General features: G+C 49.6%; 1 pseudogene; it reads left to right on the top strand.

Moving 5' to 3' along the window:
• Positions 1 to 743: 743 nt before the first annotated feature.
• LOC135529408 (nuclear receptor-binding factor 2-like) lies at positions 744 to 7,344 on the top strand (annotated as a pseudogene).
• Positions 7,345 to 20,315: the final 12,971 nt, after the last annotated feature.

Below are 20,315 nucleotides of genomic sequence, written 5' to 3'. Positions count from 1 at the left end.
TTTGGCCTTACTAGGGCATTTTCCTAGCCACCGTGCTCCTACACCTGCATTGCTTGCTGTTTGGGGTTTTAGGCTGGGTTTCTGTACAGCACTTTGTGACATCAGCTGATGTAAGAAGGGCTTTATAAATTAATTTGATTTGATTGATGAGAACATTTTCAGAATTTCGGCCAAAATCCATCTCACTACATATTCTCGCACTGCCGGCCACGAGGCTTCCTATAATCACCATATTTGGTAGTGGGTGGAAAATCCAACCGGATTCTTCATATTTATACATCCGGTGAAATATCTGTCTCATTGTGTTGTCGCCGTCAGAAACGGAAATTAGGAAATTACGTCAAGAATATTGAAACGTCATCACGTTATTTGTCCTTGTTTAGCGGTTGAGTCTAGAATGGGTACAGCTATTGTCAACATGTACTTTTTGTAGCAGATTTAGAATAATTTATTACGCAGTTTAGGATAATTAACGCATCAGATTAGGATTATTAGGTTAAGGCTAGGAAAATAGGTAGGTTTAGCTGATATTCAAAAAATGTCAATAATATACTGTTATCGACAATTTGACAAAAGCTATATCCCATCTTGGCATGACCTTGTTTAGCTGGCTATCTAGCTATTTGTCCTGTATTTTTAAACGTTTTCTAATTTTAGCAGCCCGGTTTATTAACCCGAATATTTGGTCTCGGGAATAAAACAGTAGCACCGATGACCGACTGCGAGGGACTTCAAGACGTTTCATGTAGTTTTTACTCTTGAAGAATATGGAGGTAGTGGACAGTCCTCTTAACCTCGTAAGTTTCTGTTGATGTTGTAATATCTAGTAGGCTAACAGGCTAGCTAGCTAACTACATCCCTAGCCAACGTTAGCCCCTTGTTGTGATCCTGGAAACAAAGCCAGGGGCTGATTGACCTCGGTGTTTATAACACTACTCTGTAGCCTCCTAGATTGTTCTCATGTCCCATGCAAAGTGCCAAGGTTTGTTAGCTTGCCAGATATGTTGTGATTTTGGCTGTATATTAACTTAGCTAACTGGCTAACAATAGTCCAATTTAGCTAGCTAAGATTGTAGCAAGTCAACTAGTTAGGGAACGGTAGCTAGCTAAATAAGCTTCCTCCATACATGATAGCTCACCTAGCTAAAGCTTTATTCTGGAGTAGGTCAACTCATGTAGCGAGCTAGCTAACTTTATATATATATATGTGTGACAAGCAGTAGGCAACTAGCTAACTAAAGAAGTAAACATATTGTGAAAGAGGAACCAGACGAGAAAAGCCAAAGATCCTTTATCCCTGCTTTAACGTTTTATTAGCTAGTTAGACTCATAGCTAAGAATATAATAATCAATCATTTAAATGACAGCATTTTACCGACATCAAGTTAACGCTATTTTGTTTCGTTCTGACATGAAGTAAACATGTTCTGTGCACCTGTTTGTGCAGACATGAAATTAGGACTGATGGGACTTCTCAGATAGACCCTTCTGATAGCCTCTCTCGCCAGCACTTCTGTGGTGTAGAAGTACTTCACCGTCTTATCTGGCAGGGTAGGATTTGTGCATTTGTAGGTAAGATGATAAGGCTAATATGAGATCTCTCTCAAAAGCATAAATCCTTAATCTCCCTCCACATCTCCTCTCAGGCCCATCAGCAGTCCAGGAAGGCAGACCGCTTGTTGGCAGCTGGTAAATATGAAGAAGCTATTTCCTGCCATGGGAAAGCTGCAGGTGTGTCATCAGTCTACTGAACTTGTTTTCTTTCACCATTCTGTGAATAATGATACATTTTAGAGATTGACTATTAATTACTGTCAGACTGAAACAACTGGCACACAACCCACTTCCTCAACTTCCCTTATAGATGTCAGACTGAAACAACTGGCACACAACCCACTTCCTCAACTTCCCTTATAGATGTCAGACTGAAACAACTGGCACACAACCCACTTCCTCAACTTCCCTTATAGATGTCAGACTGAAACAACTGGCACACAACCCACTTCCTCAACTTCCCTTACAGATGTCAGACCTTTAACAGATTGTGATCTGGGATTAAACCCATTTGCTCAGTCGTCACCAGGAGAATAATAACTATTTCCTGCTCTGTGTACTGTAGCCTTCTGCGGCTCTGTGGAGTCGCGTTCAGGAGTGTTTAGTGGAGGGTTTAGGAGAGTTGTGGAGGGTTGAGTGTCCTCTCTATGTGTGCCAGTTCAGTCTCCAGGGACATCAGGATAAACATGCCCTTGACAGACTGTGATACAAAAGCCTGCTGACAACCCCATGTCGGGGCCTGCGTCTGACAGACTATACAGGGCCTGCGTCTGACAGACTATGTACGGGGCCTGCGTCTGACAGACTATGTACGGGGCCCTGCGTCTGACAGACTATGTGTACGGGGCCCTGCGTCTGACAGACTATGTACGGGGGCCCGCGTCTGACAGACTATGTACGGGGGCCCGCGTCTGACAGACTATGATTAGTGGGGGCCCGCTCTGACAGACTGTAGGGGCCCTGCGTCTGACAGACTATGGAGTCTGACAGACTATGCAGGGGTGTCTGACAGACTATGTGGGGCCCTGCGTCTGACAGACTATGTACGGGGCCCTGATACGTTGACAGACTAGTATCGGGGCCCTGCGTCTGACAGACTATGTGAGGGGCCCTGCGTCTGACAGACTGTCAGGGCCCTGCGTCTGACAGACTATGTACGGGGGCCCTGCGTCTGACAGACTATGTACGGGGCCCTGCGTCTGACAGACTATGGTCTGACAGACTATGTACGGGGCCCTGCGTCTGACAGACTATGTACGGGGCCCTGCGTCTGACAGACTATGTGAGGGGCCCTGCGTCTGACAGACTATGTACGGGGCCCTTTCTGACAGACTATGTCGGGCCCTGCGTCCTGACAGACTATGTAAAGGGGCCCTGCGTCTGACAGACTATGCCAGGGGGCCTGCGTCTGACAGACTGGCGGGGGCCTGCGTCTGACAGACTATGTACGGGGCCCTGCGTCTGACAGACTATGTACGGGGTCCTGCGTCTGACAGACTGTGTCGGGGGCCTGCGTCTGACAGACTGTGTACGGGGCCCTGCGTCTGACAGACTGTGTACGGGGCCTGCGTCTGACAGACTATGTACGGGGCCCTGCGTCTGACAGACTGTACGGGCCCTGCGTCCTGACAGACTATGTACGGGGGCCTGCGTCTGACAGACTATGTACGGGCCCTGCGTCTGACAGACTGTACGGGGGCCTGCGTCTGACAGACTATGTTAGTCGGGGCCCTGCGTCTGACAGACTATGTGCGGGGCCCTGCGTCTGACAGACTATGTGCGGGGCCCTGCGTCTGACAGACTGTGTCGGGGCCCTGCGTCTGACAGACTGTGTCGGGGCCCTGCGTCTGACAGACTGTGTACGGGGCCCTGCGTCTGACAGACTGTGTACGGGGCCCTGCGTCTGACAGACTGTCGGGCCCTGCGTCTGACAGACTATGTACGGGGCCCTGCGTCTGACAGACTATGTGTCGGGGCCCTGCGTCTGACAGACTATGTACGGGCCCTGCGTCTGACAGACTATGTACGGGGCCCTGCGTCTGACAGACTGTACGGGGCCCTGCGTCAGACAGACTGTATCTGACAGACTATGTACGGGGCCCTGCGTCTGACAGACTATGTACGGGGCCCTGCGTCTGACAGACTGTGTACGGGGCCCTGCGTCTGACAGACTGTACGGGGCCCTGCGTCTGACAGACTATGTACGGGGCCCTGCGTCTGACAGACTATGTACGGGGCCCTGCGTCTGACAGACTATGTACGGGGCCCTGCGTCTGACAGACTATGTACGGGGCCCTGCGTCTGACAGACTATGTACGGGGCCCTGCGTCTGACAGACTATGTGAGGGCCCCTTCTGACAGATATGTGATTAGTCCTGACAGACTGTCTGCTCTGTTTGCAACTGACAGACTAAAGTAAGGGCCCTGCGTCTGACAGACTAGCGGGGCCCTCTGACAGACTATGTACGGGGCCCTGCGTCTGACAGACTATGTAGGGCCCCTGCGTCTGACAGACTATGTAGGAGGCCCTGAGTCTGACAGACTATGCTGGCCCTGCGTCTGACAGCTGACAGGGCCCTGCGTCTGACAGACTATCATGACGGGGCCCTGCGTCTGACAGACTATGTAATGGCCCTGCGTCTGACAGACTAAGCGGGGCCCTGCGTCTGACAGACTATGCGGGGCCCTGCGTCTGACAGACTATGTACGGGGGCCGCGTCTGACAGACTATGTGCAGGGCCCTTCTGACAGACTATGTAGGGCCCTGCGTCTGACCGACTATGTAATGGGCCCTGTGACAGACTATGTGGGGGCCTGCGTTGACAGACTATGTACGGGGCCCTCGTCTGACAGACTATTAAGCGTCTGACAGACTATGTAACAGGTGCGTCTGACAGACTATGTACGGGGGCCTGCGTCTGACAGACTATGTAGGGGCCCTGCGTCTGACAGACTATGTACGGGGGCCTGCGTCTGACAGACTATGTCAGACCCTTCCTGACAGACTATGTGGACCCTGCGTCTGACAGACTATGTGCGGGGCCCTGCGTCTGACAGACTAAAGACTACATAGAGATAGTGAGAACATTATGATTAGTGTTGTCTGCTCTGTTTGCAACACAAATAAAGAAGCTGACAGTGGAAGCTGACAGTGGAAGCTGACAGTGGAAGCTGACAGTGGAGCTGACAGTGGACTAGCTATCTGAATGTCATTCTGCACAGAAAGACTGTGTGCTGTTAGAATGCAGTCATACTATATTATGCTCAAGATACAGATTTTTAATATCAGCCTAGTATGTAATGTGTGTGTGTGTGCAGATCTGCTGAGGGAAGCCATGAAGTTAACAGAGTGTGAACAGGTGAGTCTGTTCAGTAGGGTGTTGTCATGTATCGAAATGGAGGGAATGTCAGTTCTTGGACCTCAGTCATGTGCTCCTGGTTAAATGTTGGTCAATATTGACCAAAAAAAATATTGGTCAATGTTTAGTTCTGTCTTTGGTTATTTGAATAAAGCATGCCATGTTACAGTCGTAGTGAGGTGGCAGTCATTTCGTAGTGAGGTGGTCGAGTCATACCTAGGAGGTGGTCGAGTCATTTCGTAGTGAGGATGCACTAGTGAGGTTGAAAGTGGAGGTGTCCCTGATGTAGTGAGGTGTCAGCCATTTCGTAGTGAGGTGTCGAGCCATTTCGTAGTGAGGTGTCGAAATGATTTCTTAAATGTCGAGCCATTTCGTAGTGAGGTGTCGAGCCATAGTGAGTGAGGTGTCGAGCCGTTTCGAGGAGGTGTCGAGCCGTTTCGTAGTGAGGTGTCGAGCCGTTTCGTAGTGAGGTGTCGAGCCGTTTCGTAGTGAGGTGTCGAGCCGTTTCGTAGTGAGGTGTCGAGCCATTTCGTGAGGTGTTGTAGTGAGGTGTGAGCCATAGTGAGGTGTCGAGCCATTTCGTAGTGAGGTGTCGAGTCATTTCGTGTGAGGTGTCGAGCCATTTGTAGTGAGGTGTCGAGCCATTTCGTAGTGAGGTGTCGAGTCGTAGTGAGGTGTCGAGCCATTTGGTAGTGAGGTGTCGAGCCATTTGTAGTGAGGTGTCGAGCCGTGCCGTAGTGAGGTGTCGAGCCGTGCCGTAGTGAGGTGTCGAGCCGTCGTAGTGAGGTGTCGAGCCGTGCCAGTAGTGAGGTGTCGAGCCGTGCCGTAGTGAGGTGTCGAGTCGTAGTGTGAGGTGTCGTAGTGAGGTGTCGAGTCGTGCCGTAGTGAGGTGTCGAGTCGTGCCGTAGTGAGGTGTCGAGTCGTGCCGTAGTGAGGTGTCGAGTCGTGCCGTAGTGAGGTGTCGAGTCGTAGTGACCGTGTGAGGTGTCGAGGTGTCGTAGTGAGGTGTCGAGTCGTAGTGAGGTGTCGTCCGTAGTGAGGTGTCGAGTCGTAGTGAGGTGTCGAGTCGTGCCGTAGTGAGGTGTCGAGTCGTTCGTAGTGAGGTGTCGAGTCGTAGTGAGGTGTCGAGTCGTAGTGAGGTGTCGAGTCGTTTCGTAGTGAGGTGTCGTAGTGAGGTGTCGAGTCGTAGTGAGGTGTCGTGTGAGGTGTCAAGTCGTATCTGAGGCCTGTCTGTCTCCTCCAGGCTGGTTTGTCCATGGCCCTCCAGAGGACAGCCACGTGAAGCAGCAGCGGCTTATTGAGGAGAAGTGGAAGAGGACCAGACAGGAGGGCAATCCCATGGTCCTCCTGAGCCACCCCTCTACCGACCAGCCCCCAGCCTCGTGACCAACGAGCCCCCCCGCCACCCAGAGAGGGAGTACGACACCTGGCTGTACCTCCTGAAGAACAAGGGCTCCCCCCCCCCCCCACACCCTGCCCCGGCAGCAAGGCCCACAAGGATGATAAGACCCGTCTGGAGGAGCAGCAGACCACCATCGCCAGCCTGCGGCGCCACATAGACATTCTGCTGGGAGAGAACGAGAAACTGACCCAGGACAACAAGCGCCTGCGAGGGGAGAACATCCGACTGAAGAGGGATGCAGTGGACACAGACTTACTGGAGAAATCAGAGCTGTGGGTTCTTCCCCAGTCAGAGGAGAGGAGGAACAAGGACATCTCCATACCTAACCTGCCCCCTCTGGAGATGCCCACCCAGGACATCTCTCTGGACGACCTGCCTGCCCTGGAGCTCCCCGAGGACATCCAGCACGAACTGCAGGCGCTGCTGGACAGAGACGACAAGCTGTGATGGGACAGGCGGACGGACAGCCCAGTACGAACTAACTTAAGGAAGCCTCTCTACAGAGAGACTGTCCAGACTGGACTGGAAGAAATCTGGCAAATCTCAATAAAAGTGTTTGATTGGTCGGTGGACTCAGGCACTAGATAGCAACCACAAATGGTCACCGTGACAAGTTGGTAGGTCATTTCTCCTAGTTCTGTCTGTCTCCTCAGTGTCTCTACTAGTGGGTACTACATCTCGTTCTCACACACACACACACACACACACACACACACACACACACACACAAACTCTTTGCAGAAATTGTGCCTTTGAAAATGAAGTCAAGAGGGAGGTGACCATCATCAGTGATCTCCCTGCTTTGATAACAGGCCTCTATATCTGGAGGCCCTGATTGGTTGACTGGGACGACCTGCTAACCCTCTGATACCCACCAGTGACGACCTACTGACCCTCTGACACCCACCAGGGACGACCTACTGACCCTCTGATACCCACCAGTGACGACCCTCTGACACCCACCAGGGATGACCTACTGACCCTCTGATACCCACCAGGGACGACCTACTGACCCTCTGATACCCACCAGGGATGACCCTCTGATACCCACCAGGACGACCTACTGATACCCCTCTGATACCCACCAGGGACGACCTACTGACCCTCTGATACCCACCAGGGACGACCTACTGACCCTCTGATACCCACCAGGGACGACCTACTGACCCTCTGATACCCACCAGGGATGACCTACTGACCCTCTGACCCACCAGGGATGACCTACTGACCCTCTGACCCCAGGGACCTACTGACCAGGACGACCTACTACTGACCCTCTGATACCCACCAGGGACCAGACCTACTGACCCTCTGACACCCACCAGGGACCTACTGACCCTGACCTACTGACCCACCCACCCACCAGGGACGACCTACTGACCTCTGATACCCACCAGACCCTCTGATACCCACCAGGGACGACCTACTGACCCTCTGATACCCACCAGGGACGACCTACTGACCCTCTGACACCCACCAGGATGACCTACTGACCCTCTGATACCCACCAGGGACCTACTGACCCTACTGACCCCACCAGGGACGACCTACTGACCCACCATGGACGACCTACTGACCCTCTGATACCCACCAGGGATGACCTACTGACCCACCAGGGATGACCTACTGACCCACCTACTGACCCTCTGATACCCACCAGGGACCTACCCCACCAGGGACGACCTACCCTCTGACCCACCAGGGACGACCTACTGACCCTCTGATACCCACCAGGGACGACCTACTGACCCTCTGACACCCACCAGGGACCTACACCTACTGACCCTCTGATACCCACCAGGGATGACCTACTGACCCTCTGATACCCACCAGGGACGACCTACTGACCCTCTGATACCCACCAGGGACCCCCAGGGATACTGACCCTCTGATACCCACCAGGGACGACCTACTGACCCTCTGATACCCACCAGGGACGACCTACTGACCCTCTGACACTGACCCACCAGGGACGACCTATACCCACCAGGGACGACCTACTGACCCTCTGACACCCACCAGGGACGACATGATGACAGCCGCTGCAGCGGAGCCTCTTTGGAGCCTGATCTACATCCATAGTGTGTTGTTGTGTTGAGCCCCACCAGCTGTCAGCCAGATGTCTGGTGGGGAGAGTCAGGTTGTCCCTGGTACCCACCAGCCAGATGTCTGGTGGGGAGAGTCAGGTTGTCCCTGGTACCCACCAGCCAGATGTCTGGTGGGGAGAGTCAGGTTGTCCCTGGTACCCACCAGCCAGATGTCTGGTGGGGAGAGTCAGGTTGTCCCTGGTACCCACCAGCCAGATGTCTGGTGGGGAGAGTCAGGTCTGTCCCTGGTACCCACCAGCCAGATGTCTGGTGGGGAGAGTCAGGTTGTCCCTGGTACCCACCAGCCAGATGTCTGGTGGGGAGAGTCAGGTTGTCCCTGGTACCCACCAGCCAGATGTCTGGTGGGGAGAGTCAGGTTGTCCCTGGTACCCACCAGCCAGATGTCTGGTGGGGAGAGTCAGGTTGTCCCTGGTACCCACCAGCCAGATGTCTGGTGGGGAGAGTCAGGTTGTCCCTGGTACCCACCAGCCAGATGTCTGGTGGGGAGAGTCAGGTTGTCCCTGGTACCCACCAGCCAGATGTCTGGTTGGGGAGAGTCAGGTTGTCCTGGTACCCACCAGCCAGATGTCTGGTGGGGAGAGTCAGGTTGTCCTGGTACCCACCAGCCAGATGTCTGGTGGGGAGAGTCAGGTTGTCCCTGGTACCCACCAGCCAGATGTCTGGTGGGGAGAGTCAGGTTGTCCCTGGTACCCACCAGCCAGATGTCTGGTGGGGAGAGTCAGGATATCTGTCCAGGTTGTCCTGGTACCCACCAGCCAGATGTCTGGTGGGGAGAGTCAGGTTGTCCCTGGTACCCACCAGCCAGATGTCTGGTGGGGAGAGTCAGGTTGCAGAATACCAGGAACTTTAAATTAATTCCTGGTTTTCCTAAAACCTGGTTGGATGCTTCCGGATTCTCTGCTTATTCCTGGGAAACTTCCAAACCAGGATTTCTGTAAAACTAGGTAATTTATTGAAGGTTCCCTGAGTTCTGCAGCCCTAGTAGAGAAGAGTATCACTGAGTGAACCTGCAGTTTAAATCCTCTCACCTTTCCTTCATCCCCTCTTCATCCTCATCATTTTTTTACCAACAACCTGTGAAGGAGCTGAAGTTTGGATGTTAAAGCTGAATGGTGTTTGTCCTTCAGCCCTTCAATGCAACGTTTGTTTCTTTGGCATTTAAATGTTTCTTAATAAATGAAAACAAGCGTAGAGCCTCGTCACTTTTAATTTGCCTTACGGAGAAGGACAACTGCTTGGGGGTCAGTTTTTAACATTTCTGTACTAGTCGAGATCATAGACAGGTGTTTGTATACGTCATTGGTCTAGAGATCCGGGTGGAGGTGTATCGGTTTGGATAATAGAGATACCAAACTCAGCAATAAAAACAGTCTGCATTCCCTGCTTCACTGGACTCTGGCTATGCAGACAACACTCCTTAGCTTGGTCCCAGATGTGTTTGGCAAGACAAGGAGTTCACATGATGACACAAACAGATCAGGCTCCATTGTCCTCTGTCTCAGTATGAAAGTCCCTCAGCGGTGTGAACTGTTTCTCTTCGTAGTGTCTCCAGTTCAGGACAAGGTGCTCTGGGAGAGGACTGGACTCATCCTCTATTCCCCATGTTGAGCACTACTTTACACCAGGACCCAGAGGGCCTTGGTCTCTCCAGTGTCAGAGGTTCGGTACCACGTGGACTTACACTAGATACATCTCTAGTTTAATTTGTACTGTACTCACCAAGTTGTTGATTTGTGGAACAAACCACACAAATGACATTTTCAGGTACCTTTGTTCTTTTGCTTGATTCTGTAATATGCAGAATGGATGTGGATTCATTGTAGCAGTGTGAATCCGGGTGTGTAATACAGGGCCTTCAGAAAGTATTCAGACCCCTTGACTTTTTCAACGTTTTGTTACGTTACAGCCTTATTCTAAAATGGATTCAATCTTTTTTTCCCCTCAATCTACAGACAACTCTCCATTATGACAAAGTAAATGTTTTATTCAGACCCTTTACTCAGTACTCTGTTGAAGCCCACAGTTGGAGTCTTCTTGGGTGTGACGCTACACGTTTGGCAAACCTGTATTTGGGGAGCTTCTCCCATTCTTCTCTGCAGATCCTCTCAAGCTCTGTCAGGTTGGATGGGGAGCGTCGCTGCACAGCTATTTTCAGGTTTCTCCAGAGATGTTTGATCGGGTTCAAGGCCTGGCTCTGGCTGGGCCACTCAAGGACATTCAGAGACTTGACCCGAAGCCACTCCTGTGTTGTCTTGGCTGTGTGCTTAGGGTCGTTGTCCTGCTGGAAGGTGAACCTTCGCCTCAGTCTGCTCCTTTCATCTTTCCCTCAATCCTGACTAGTCTCCCAGTCCCTGCTGAAAAACATCCCCACAGCATGATGCTGCCACCATGCTTCACCGTAGGGATGGTGCCAGGTTACCTCCAGACGTGACGCTTGGCATTCAGGACAGAGAATCTTGTTTCTCATGGTCAGAGTCCTTTAGGTGCCTTTTGGCAAACTCCAAGCAGGCTGTCATGTGCCTTTTCCTGAAGAGTGGCTTCCATCTGGCCACTCTACCATAAAGGCCTGATTGGTGGAGTGCTGCAGAGATGGTTGTCCTTCTGGAAGGTTCTCCCATCTCCACAGATGAACTCTGGAGCTCTGTCAGAGTGACCACTGGGTTCTTGGTCACTTCCCTGGCCAAGGCGCTTCTCTCCCAATTGCTCAGTTTGGCCGGGTGGCAAGCTCTAGGAAGAGTCTTGGTGGTTCCAAACTTCTTCCATTTAAGAATGATGGAGGCCACTGTGTTCTTGGGGACCTTCAATGCTGCAGACATTTTTTGGTACCCTTCCCAGATCTGTGCCGCGACACAATCCTGTCTCGGAGCTCTATGGACAATACCATCCACCTCATGGCTTGGTTTTTGCTCTGACACGCACTGTTAACTGTGGGACCTTATACAGACAAGTGTGTGCCTTTTCAAATCATGTCCAATCAATTGAACTTACCACAGGTGGACTCCAGTCAAGTTGTAGAAACATCTCGAGGACGATCAATGGAAACAAGATGCACCTGAACTTAGAGTTTCATAGCAAACGGTCTGAATACTTAAGTAAATAAGGTATTTATTTTTTTAATACATTTGCAAAAATGTCTAAACCTGTTTTCACTTTGTGATGATGGGGTATTGATGAAATGAATTGAATCCATTTTAGAATAAGAGTCTGAATACTTCCTGAACGGACATTTATCTCCTAACACACTAACCAGAAGTAATCTACTAGTGCCAGACGCGCCTGACTGATATCATTATGTACGACTATATATAACGACAGCTTTGATACGGTGTTATTCAGAGGGAACCAAATCCACCGTGTTTTCTTCATGTGATTATATCGGTTTACAACAGAAATCAGGGTGCATCAGAAGGATCTGATTTTGTATTTGTGATGTAAATCTCCATCAGTGCTATCCAATCTCATGATGATGAACATGTTCACTTTGTTTCGGTGATGCATGGATGATGGTACGAGCTGTATGTATATGATTGTTAAGATATTAAAAATGACAGATGTGTGGATTTTTTTCATGCGGTGAGACTGATATACACTCCCTGATCAAAAGTATGTGGACACCTGCTCATTCCAAAATCATGGGTATTAGTATGCTGCTATAACAGCCTCCACTCTTCTGGGAAGGCTTTCCACTAATGTTGGAACATTGCTGCTATAACAGCCTCCACTCTTCTGGGAAGGCTTTCCACTAGATGTTGGAACATTGCTTTCCACTAGATGTTGGAACTATAACAGCCTCCACTCTTCTGGGAAGGCTTTCCACTAGATGTTGGAACATTGCTGCTGCATAACAGCCTCCACTCTTCTGGGAAGGCTTTCCACTAGATGTTGGAACATTGCTGCTATAACAGCCTCCACTCTTCTGGGAAGGCTTTCCACTAGATGTTGGAACATTGCTGCTATAACACTCTTCTGGGAAGGCCTCCACTAGATGTTGAACTTCTGGGGGAAGGCTTTCCACTAGATGTTGGAACATTGCATAACAGCGGGGCTTTCCACTTTCTTCCAGTCAGCCACAAGAGCATTAGTGAGGTTGGGCAATTAGGCCCGATGGGGTTGAGGTCAGGGCTCTGTGCAGGCCAGTCAAGTTCTTCCACACCGATCTCCACAAACCATTTCTGTATGGACCTCGCTTTGTGCACGAGGCATTGTCATGCTGAAACAGGAAATGGCCTTCCCCAAACTTTTGACACAAAGTTGGAAGCACAGAATCATGTAGAATGTCATTGTATGCTGTAGCATTAAGATTTCCCTTCACTGGAACTAAAATGGGCCTAGCCCCACCTCCTCCAACAAGTTTGACTGTTGGCACTATGCATCTGGGCAGGTGACATTCGCCAATATTTGTCTATGGAGATTGCATTGCGGTGTGCTTTATTTTATACACCTGTCAGCAACGGTAGTGGCTGAAACAGCTTTTGTATCTATAGTGTACCAAGAAAACAAGATCCAGGCTCCATAGGAGAATCTTAATTGCATTTCATTGCCTCCTTTTCAAACCACATTGGACGAGAAGGTCAAAGGGGAGGAAATGTTGAGATCTTCCAATAGAGAGGACTCACCGATATCTGTCTGTCTCGGTGTATGATGTCAGAAGGTGAATTCACCAATTTGTAAGTCGCTCTGGATAAGAGCGTCTGCTAAATGACTTAAATGTAAATGTTAAATGGTGTACAACGGACTAGTTTCAGTAATTTTATTTTAGTAAAGCTGTCTAATAGTGACATCTAGTGGTATAAAAAGGATATTACAACTTGAAGGGGGAGGTTCCCTCCAGTATTGAGTAGAAGAATACATGTCAAATAACTCCCATTCAATGTTGTTATTGAAATACATCTAGATAGATAGATGGGCTTCGCTGGAAATGAATCATGAATGTGGCACACTTTGCTGGACGAGGAGATTCATAGATATGAGAGACGAAGGCCTCTGAACTCTCACCAATAACTACCCCTCTGGACTGCTTTCCCTGTCCGGAACTTGAAGAATTAAGCATTTTTCAAACACCTGAAACAGCCTTTTCCTGCAAGGGGGCGCAAAATCTGACGTGAAGATCACGTCAGTGACTCAACCCCCTCCTAGGGACGGCACGGAAGAGCACCAGTAAGCCAGTGACTCAGTCCCCGTAGTAGGGTCAGAGGATCCCAGTGAAGAGAGGGGAGCCGGCCAGGCAGAGACGACATGGGGGGTTCGTCGCACCAGTTCCTTGCCGTTCACCTTCGCACCCCTGGGGCCTACTGAAGAGATGAGTCTTCAGTAAAGACAAAGGTTGAGACCGAGTCTGCGTCTCTCACATGGGTAGGCAAACCATTCCATAAAAATGGAGCTCTATAGGAGAAAGCCCTGCCTCCAACTGTTTGCTTAGAAATTCTAGGGACAATTAGGAGGCCTGCGTCTTGTGACCGTAGCGTACGTGTAGGTATGTACGGCAGGACCAAATCAGAGAGGTAGGTAGGAGCAAGCCCATGTAATGCTTTGTAGGTTAGCAGTAAAACCTTGAAATCAGCCCTTGCTTTGACAGGAAGCCAGTGTAGGGAGGCTAGCACTGGAGTAATATGATCAAATTTGTTGGTTCTAGTCAGGATTCTAGCAGCCATATTTAGCACCAACTGAAGTTTATTTAGTGATTTATCTGGGTTGCCGGAAAGTAGAGCATTGCAGTAGTCTAACCTAGAAGTGACAAAAGCATGGATTAGCTTTTCATCTTTTGACCAAAAGTTTCAGATTTTTGCAATGTTACGTAGATGGAAAAAAGCTGTCCTTGAAACAGTCTCGATACGTTCGTCAAAAGAGAGATCAGGGTCCAGAGTAACGCCGAGGTCCTTCACAGTTTTATTTGAGACGACTGTACAACCATCAAGATTAATTGTCAGATTCAACAGAAGATCTCTTTGTTTCTTGGGACCTAGAACAAGCATCTCTGTTTTGTCTGAGTTTAAAAGTAGAACATTTGCCACCATCCACTGCCTTATGTCTGAAACACAGGCTTCCAGGGTAGGAAATGGAGGCTTCACCCTGTTTCATCTGAATGTACAGCTGTGTGTCCGTCCGCATAGCAGTGAACGTTGACATTGGTGATGTCATTCGGAAACACAAGAGGTAGAATATATAATGAAAACAATAGTGGTCCTAAAACCTAGAGGAACACCGAAACGTACAATTGATTTGTCAGAGGACAAACCATCCAGAGACGAACTGATATCTTACCAACATAATATCTAAACCTGTATACCAGGGAGCTAGTTTCCTGTGACAAATGTTTTTTGTTCTTAGGGGTGCGACTGCATCTTGAGTATTACCCAGACTTGTCTGCCCTTGACCAGCTCAGAAACATCCTGTGGTGTTCTGCATTCGCATCGAACAGCCCCCGCGATATGCAACCTTTCAGGGAAGTCAGGAACCAATATGCTCAGGCTCGCTTTTTCAAACAGATATTTGCATCCTGTAGCTAATTCCAAACAGTTCTGGGACACTGTAAAGTCCATAGAGAATAAGAGCACCTCCTCCCAGCTGCCCACTGCACTGAGGATAGGAAACACTGTCACCACCGATAATTTAATAAGCAGTTTTCTACGACTGGCCTTGCTTTCCACCTTGGCTACCCCGGCCAACAGCTCTGCACCCCCACAGCAACTGGCCCAAGCCTACCCCTACCTCGGCCAACAGCTCTGCACCCCCCAACAGCAACTGGCCCAAGCCTACCCCTACCTCGGCCAACAGCTCTGCACCCCCCAACAGCAACTGGCCCAAGCCTACCCTACCTCGGCCAACAGCTCTGCACCCCCCACAGCAACTGGCCCAAGCCTACCCCTACCCCGGCCAACAGCTCTGCACCCCCCCACAGCAACTGGCCCAAGCCTACCCCTACCTCGGCCAACAGCTCTGCACCCCCACAGCAACTGGCCCAAGCCTACCCCTACCTCGGCCAACAGCTCTGCACCCCCCCACAGCAACTGGCCCAAGCCTACCCCTACCAACAGCTCTGCACTCCCCACAGCAACTGGCCCAAGCCTACCCCATTTCCCAGCTCTGCAGCAAGGAGGCCTACAAACCTGACTCAGTTACACCAGCTCTGCCAGAAGGAATGGGCCAAAATTCTCCCAACTTATTGTGGGAAGCTTGTGGAAGGCTAATGAAACGTTTGACCCAAGTTAAACAATTTAAAGGCAATGCTACCAAATCCTAATTGAGTGTATGTAAACTTCTGACCCACTGGGAACATGATGAAATAAATAAATCCCTCTGCTATTATTCTGCCATTTCACATTTTTAAAATTAAGTGGTGATCCTAACAGACCTAAGACAGGGAATTTTTACTAGGATTAAATGTCAGGAATTGTGAAAAACTGAGTTCAAATGTATTTTGTCAGCTCGGGGATTCAAACTTGCAACCTTTTGGTTACTAGTCCAACGCTCTAACCACTAGGCTACCCTGCCGTCCCAGTGTATGTAAACGTCAGACTTCAACTGTTAATAAATGTAAATCACATTTTCATTTGACACACCCCAGTTTGGGAATACCTGCAATAAGACACACCCCAGTTTGGGAATACCTGCAATAAGACACACCCCAGTTTGGGAATACCTGCAATAAGACATACCCCAGTTTGGGAATACCTGCAATAAGACATACCCCAGTTTGGGAATACCTGCAATAAGACATACCCCAGTTTGGGAATACCTGCAATAAGACATACCCCAGTTTGGGAATACCTGCAATAAGACATACCCCAGTTTGGGAATACCTGCAATAAGACATACCCCAGTTTGGGAATACCTACAATAAGACATACCCCAGTTTGGGAATACCTACAATAAGACACGCCCCAGTTTGGGAATACCTGCAATAAGACACACCCCAGTTTGGGAATACCTGCAATAAGACACACCCCAGTTTGGGAATACCTGCAATAAGACACACCCCAGTTTGGGAATACCTGCAATAAGACACACCCCAGTTTGGGAATACCTGCAATAAGACACACCCCAGTTTGGGAATACCTACAATAAGACACACCCCAGTTTGGGAATACCTGCAATAAGACACAGCACAGACATACTTTGATGAATCCATTTTAATGGAAAATGTAAAACCCCTTTGAACTTCAATGTACAAAGCATATAACACTTGCACTTTTAAAATTACAAATTGAAGCAAGCCATGTTTTAAAAAATACATCAGTGAATGTATATATGTATATATTTACACAATTGTTATCGTTTAAACTTCAAAATGTGAATAAATTATTTTGTGTGTAAATGTCTCCATTTTACAGTGAATACTTCTTAATAAAATGCTGAAGTGTATCATCCATTGAGTCTTTTACATAATACAACTGTACACGCTTTCATACAATAGAATAGTTTGGCAGTTTGTTTTTAAAAGATATGGCATGAGGACGAATTCAGCAGCGACTCCCAGAGTTCTCGGCGACAGCTGAAGTCGGTTTCCTCTCACAGTAACTGTCTCAATGTAGGAAACGGCATCCGTCTCACAACTCATCATTTAGCAAACTGTACAAGTCACATTTACATTTGATCTGGAACATCATCGCATTTACAGCTCCTATAAAATAAATACATCATTTTCACAGAAACAATATACAACAGTTTGAAAGAAAAAAATGAACTAAACAAACAAAAGGAAAACAGGAACAAACAGAGAACAGAAGGTTCCAGAACAGCAGTCAGCGCTGTGAGACCAGATTCTACTGAACTCAGTTCTCCTGATGCTGGGTGGTGATGCTGCTATGGTCAGTATCCTGATGCTGGGTGGTGATGCTGCTATGGTCAGTATCCTGATGCTGGGGTGGTGATGCTGCTATGGTCAGTATCCTGATGCTGGGTGGTGATGCTGCTATGGTCAGTATCCTGATGCTGCTGTGGTCAGTATCCTGATGCTGGGTGGTGATGCTGCTATGGTCAGTATCCTGATGCTGCTATGGTCAGTATCCTGATGCTGGGTGGTGATGCTGCTATGGTCAGTATCCTGATGCTGGGTGGTGATGCTGCTATGGTCAGTATCCTGATGCTGGGTGGTGATGCTGCTATGGTCAGTATCCTGATGCTGCTATGGTCAGTATCCTGATGCTGGGTGGTGATGCTGCTATGGTCAGTATCCTGATGCTGGGTGGTGATGCTGCTATGGTCAGTATCCTGATGCTGGGTGGTGATGCTGCTATGGTCAGTATCCTGATGCTGGGTGGTGATGCTATGGTCAGTATCCTGATGCTGGGTGGTGATGCTGCTATGGTCAGTATCCTGATGCTGCTATGGTCAGTATCCTGATGCTGGGTGGTGATGCTGCTATGGTCAGTATCCTGATGCTGGGTGGTGATGCTGCTGTGGTCAGTATCCTGATGCTGGGTGGTGATGCTGCTATGGTCAGTATCCTGATGCTGGGTGGTGATGCTGCTATGGTCAGTATCTTGATGCTGGGTGGTGATGCTGCTATGGTCAGTATCCTGATGCTGGGTGGAGATGCTGCTGTGGTCAGTATCCTGATGCTGCTGGTCAGTATCCTGATGCTGGGTGGTGATGGTCAGTATCCTGATGCTGGGTGGTGATGCTGCTATGGTCAGTATCCTGATGCTGGGTGGTGATGCTGCTATGGTCAGTATCCTGATGCTGGGTGGTGATGCTGCTCAGTATCCTGATGCTGCTGTGGTCAGTATCCTGATGCTGCTATGGTCAGTATCCTGATGCTGCTGTGGTCAGTATCCTGATGCTGCTATGGTCAGTATCCTGATGCTGGGTGGTGATGCTGCTATGGTCAGTATCCTGATGCTGCTGGTGATGTGCTATGGTCAGTATCCTGATGCTGGGTGGTGATGCTGCTATGGTCAGTATCCTGATGCTGCTATGGTCAGTATCCTGATGCTGCTATGGTCAGTATCCTGATGCTGGGTGGTGATGCTGCTGTGGTCAGTATCCTGATGCTGGGTGGTGATGCTGCTATGGTCAGTATCCTGATGCTGGGTGGTGATGCTGCTGTGGTCAGTATCCTGATGCTGCTATGGTCAGTATCCTGATGCTGCTATGGTCAGTATCCTGATGCTGGGTGGTGATGCTGCTGTGGTCAGTATCCTGATGCTGCTATGGTCAGTATCCTGATGCTGGGTGGTGATGCTGCTATGGTCAGTATCCTGATGCTGCTATGGTCAGTATCCTGATGCTGCTATGGTCAGTATCCTGATGCTGCTGCTATGGTCAGTATCCTGATGCTGGGTGGTGATGCTGCTATGGTCAGTATCCTGATGCTGGGTGGTGATGCTGCTATGGTCAGTATCCTGATGCTGCTATGGTCAGTATCCTGATGCTGGGTGGTGATGCTGCTATGGTCAGTATCCTGATGCTGCTATGGTCAGTATCCTGATGCTGGGTGGTGATGCTGCTATGGTCAGTATCCTGATGCTGGGTGGTGATGCTGCTATGGTCAGTATCCTGATGCTGCTATGGTCAGTATCCTGATGCTGGGTGGTGATGCTGCTATGGTCAGTATCCTGATGCTGGGTGGTGATGCTGCTATGGTCAGTATCCTGATGCTGCTATGGTCAGTATCCTGATGCTGGGTGGTGATGCTGCTATGGTCAGTATCCTGATGCTGGGTGGTGATGCTGCTATGGTCAGTATCCTGATGCTGCTATGGTCAGTATCCTGATGCTGGGTGGTGATGCTGCTATGGTCAGTATCCTGATGCTGGGTGGTGATGCTGCTATGGTCAGTATCCTGATGCTGTGGTGGTGATGCTGCTATGGTCAGTATCCTGATGCTGCTATGGTCAGTACCCTGATGCTGGGTGGTGATGCTGCTATGGTCAGTATCTTGATGCTGCTATGGTCAGTATCCTGATGCTGGGTGGTGATGCTGCTATGGTCAGTATCCTTGATGCTGGGTGGTGATGCTGCTATGGTCAGTATCCTGATGCTGCTATGGTCAGTATCCTGATGCTGGGTGGTGATGCTGCTATGGTCAGTATCCTGATGCTGGGTGGTGATGCTGCTATGGTCAGTATCCTGATGCTGCTATGGTCAGTATCCTGATGCTGGGTGGTGATGCTGCTATGGTCAGTATCCTGATGCTGGGTGGTGATGCTGCTATGGTCAGTATCCTGATGCTGCTTTGTTCTGCTTCCAGCGTCAGTATCCTGATGCTGCTATGGTCAGTATCCTGATGCTGGGTGGTGATGCTGCTATGGTCAGTATCCTGATGCTGGGTGGTGATGCTGCTATGGTCAGTATCCTGATGCTGGGTGGTGATGCTGCTATGGTCAGTATCTTGATGCTGGGTGGTGATGCTGCTATGGTCAGTATCCTGATGCTGGGTGGTGATGCTGCTATGGTCAGTATCCTGATGCTGGGTGGTGATGCTGCTATGGTCAGTATCCTGATGCTGGGTGGTGATGCTGCTATGGTCAGTATCCTGATGCTGCTATGGTCAGTATCCTGATGCTGGGTGGTGATGCTGCTATGGTCAGTATCCTGATGCTGCTATGGTCAGTATCCTGATGTTGGGTGGTGATGCTGCTATGGTCAGTATCCTGATGCTGGGTGGTGATGCTGCTATGGTCAGTATCCTGATGCTGTGGTGGTGATGCTGCTATGGTCAGTATCCTGATGCTGGGTGGTGATGCTGCTATGGTCAGTATCCTGATGCTGGGTGGTGATGCTGCTATGGTCAGTATCCTGATGCTGTGGTGGTGATGCTGCTATGGTCAGTATCCTGATGCTGCTATGGTCAGTATCCTGATGCTGGGTGGTGATGCTGCTATGGTCAGTATCCTGATGCTGGGTGGTGATGCTGCTATGGTCAGTATCCTGATGCTGCTATGGTCAGTGA

The sequence above is a fragment of the Oncorhynchus masou genome, unplaced genomic scaffold, assembly GCF_036934945.1.
Source record: "Oncorhynchus masou masou isolate Uvic2021 unplaced genomic scaffold, UVic_Omas_1.1 unplaced_scaffold_1161, whole genome shotgun sequence".
NCBI classification, from domain to species: Eukaryota; Metazoa; Chordata; class Actinopteri; order Salmoniformes; family Salmonidae; genus Oncorhynchus; species Oncorhynchus masou.
The sequence above is the reverse complement of the archived record's forward strand: the minus strand, read 5'-3'. Positions and strand labels throughout refer to the sequence as shown.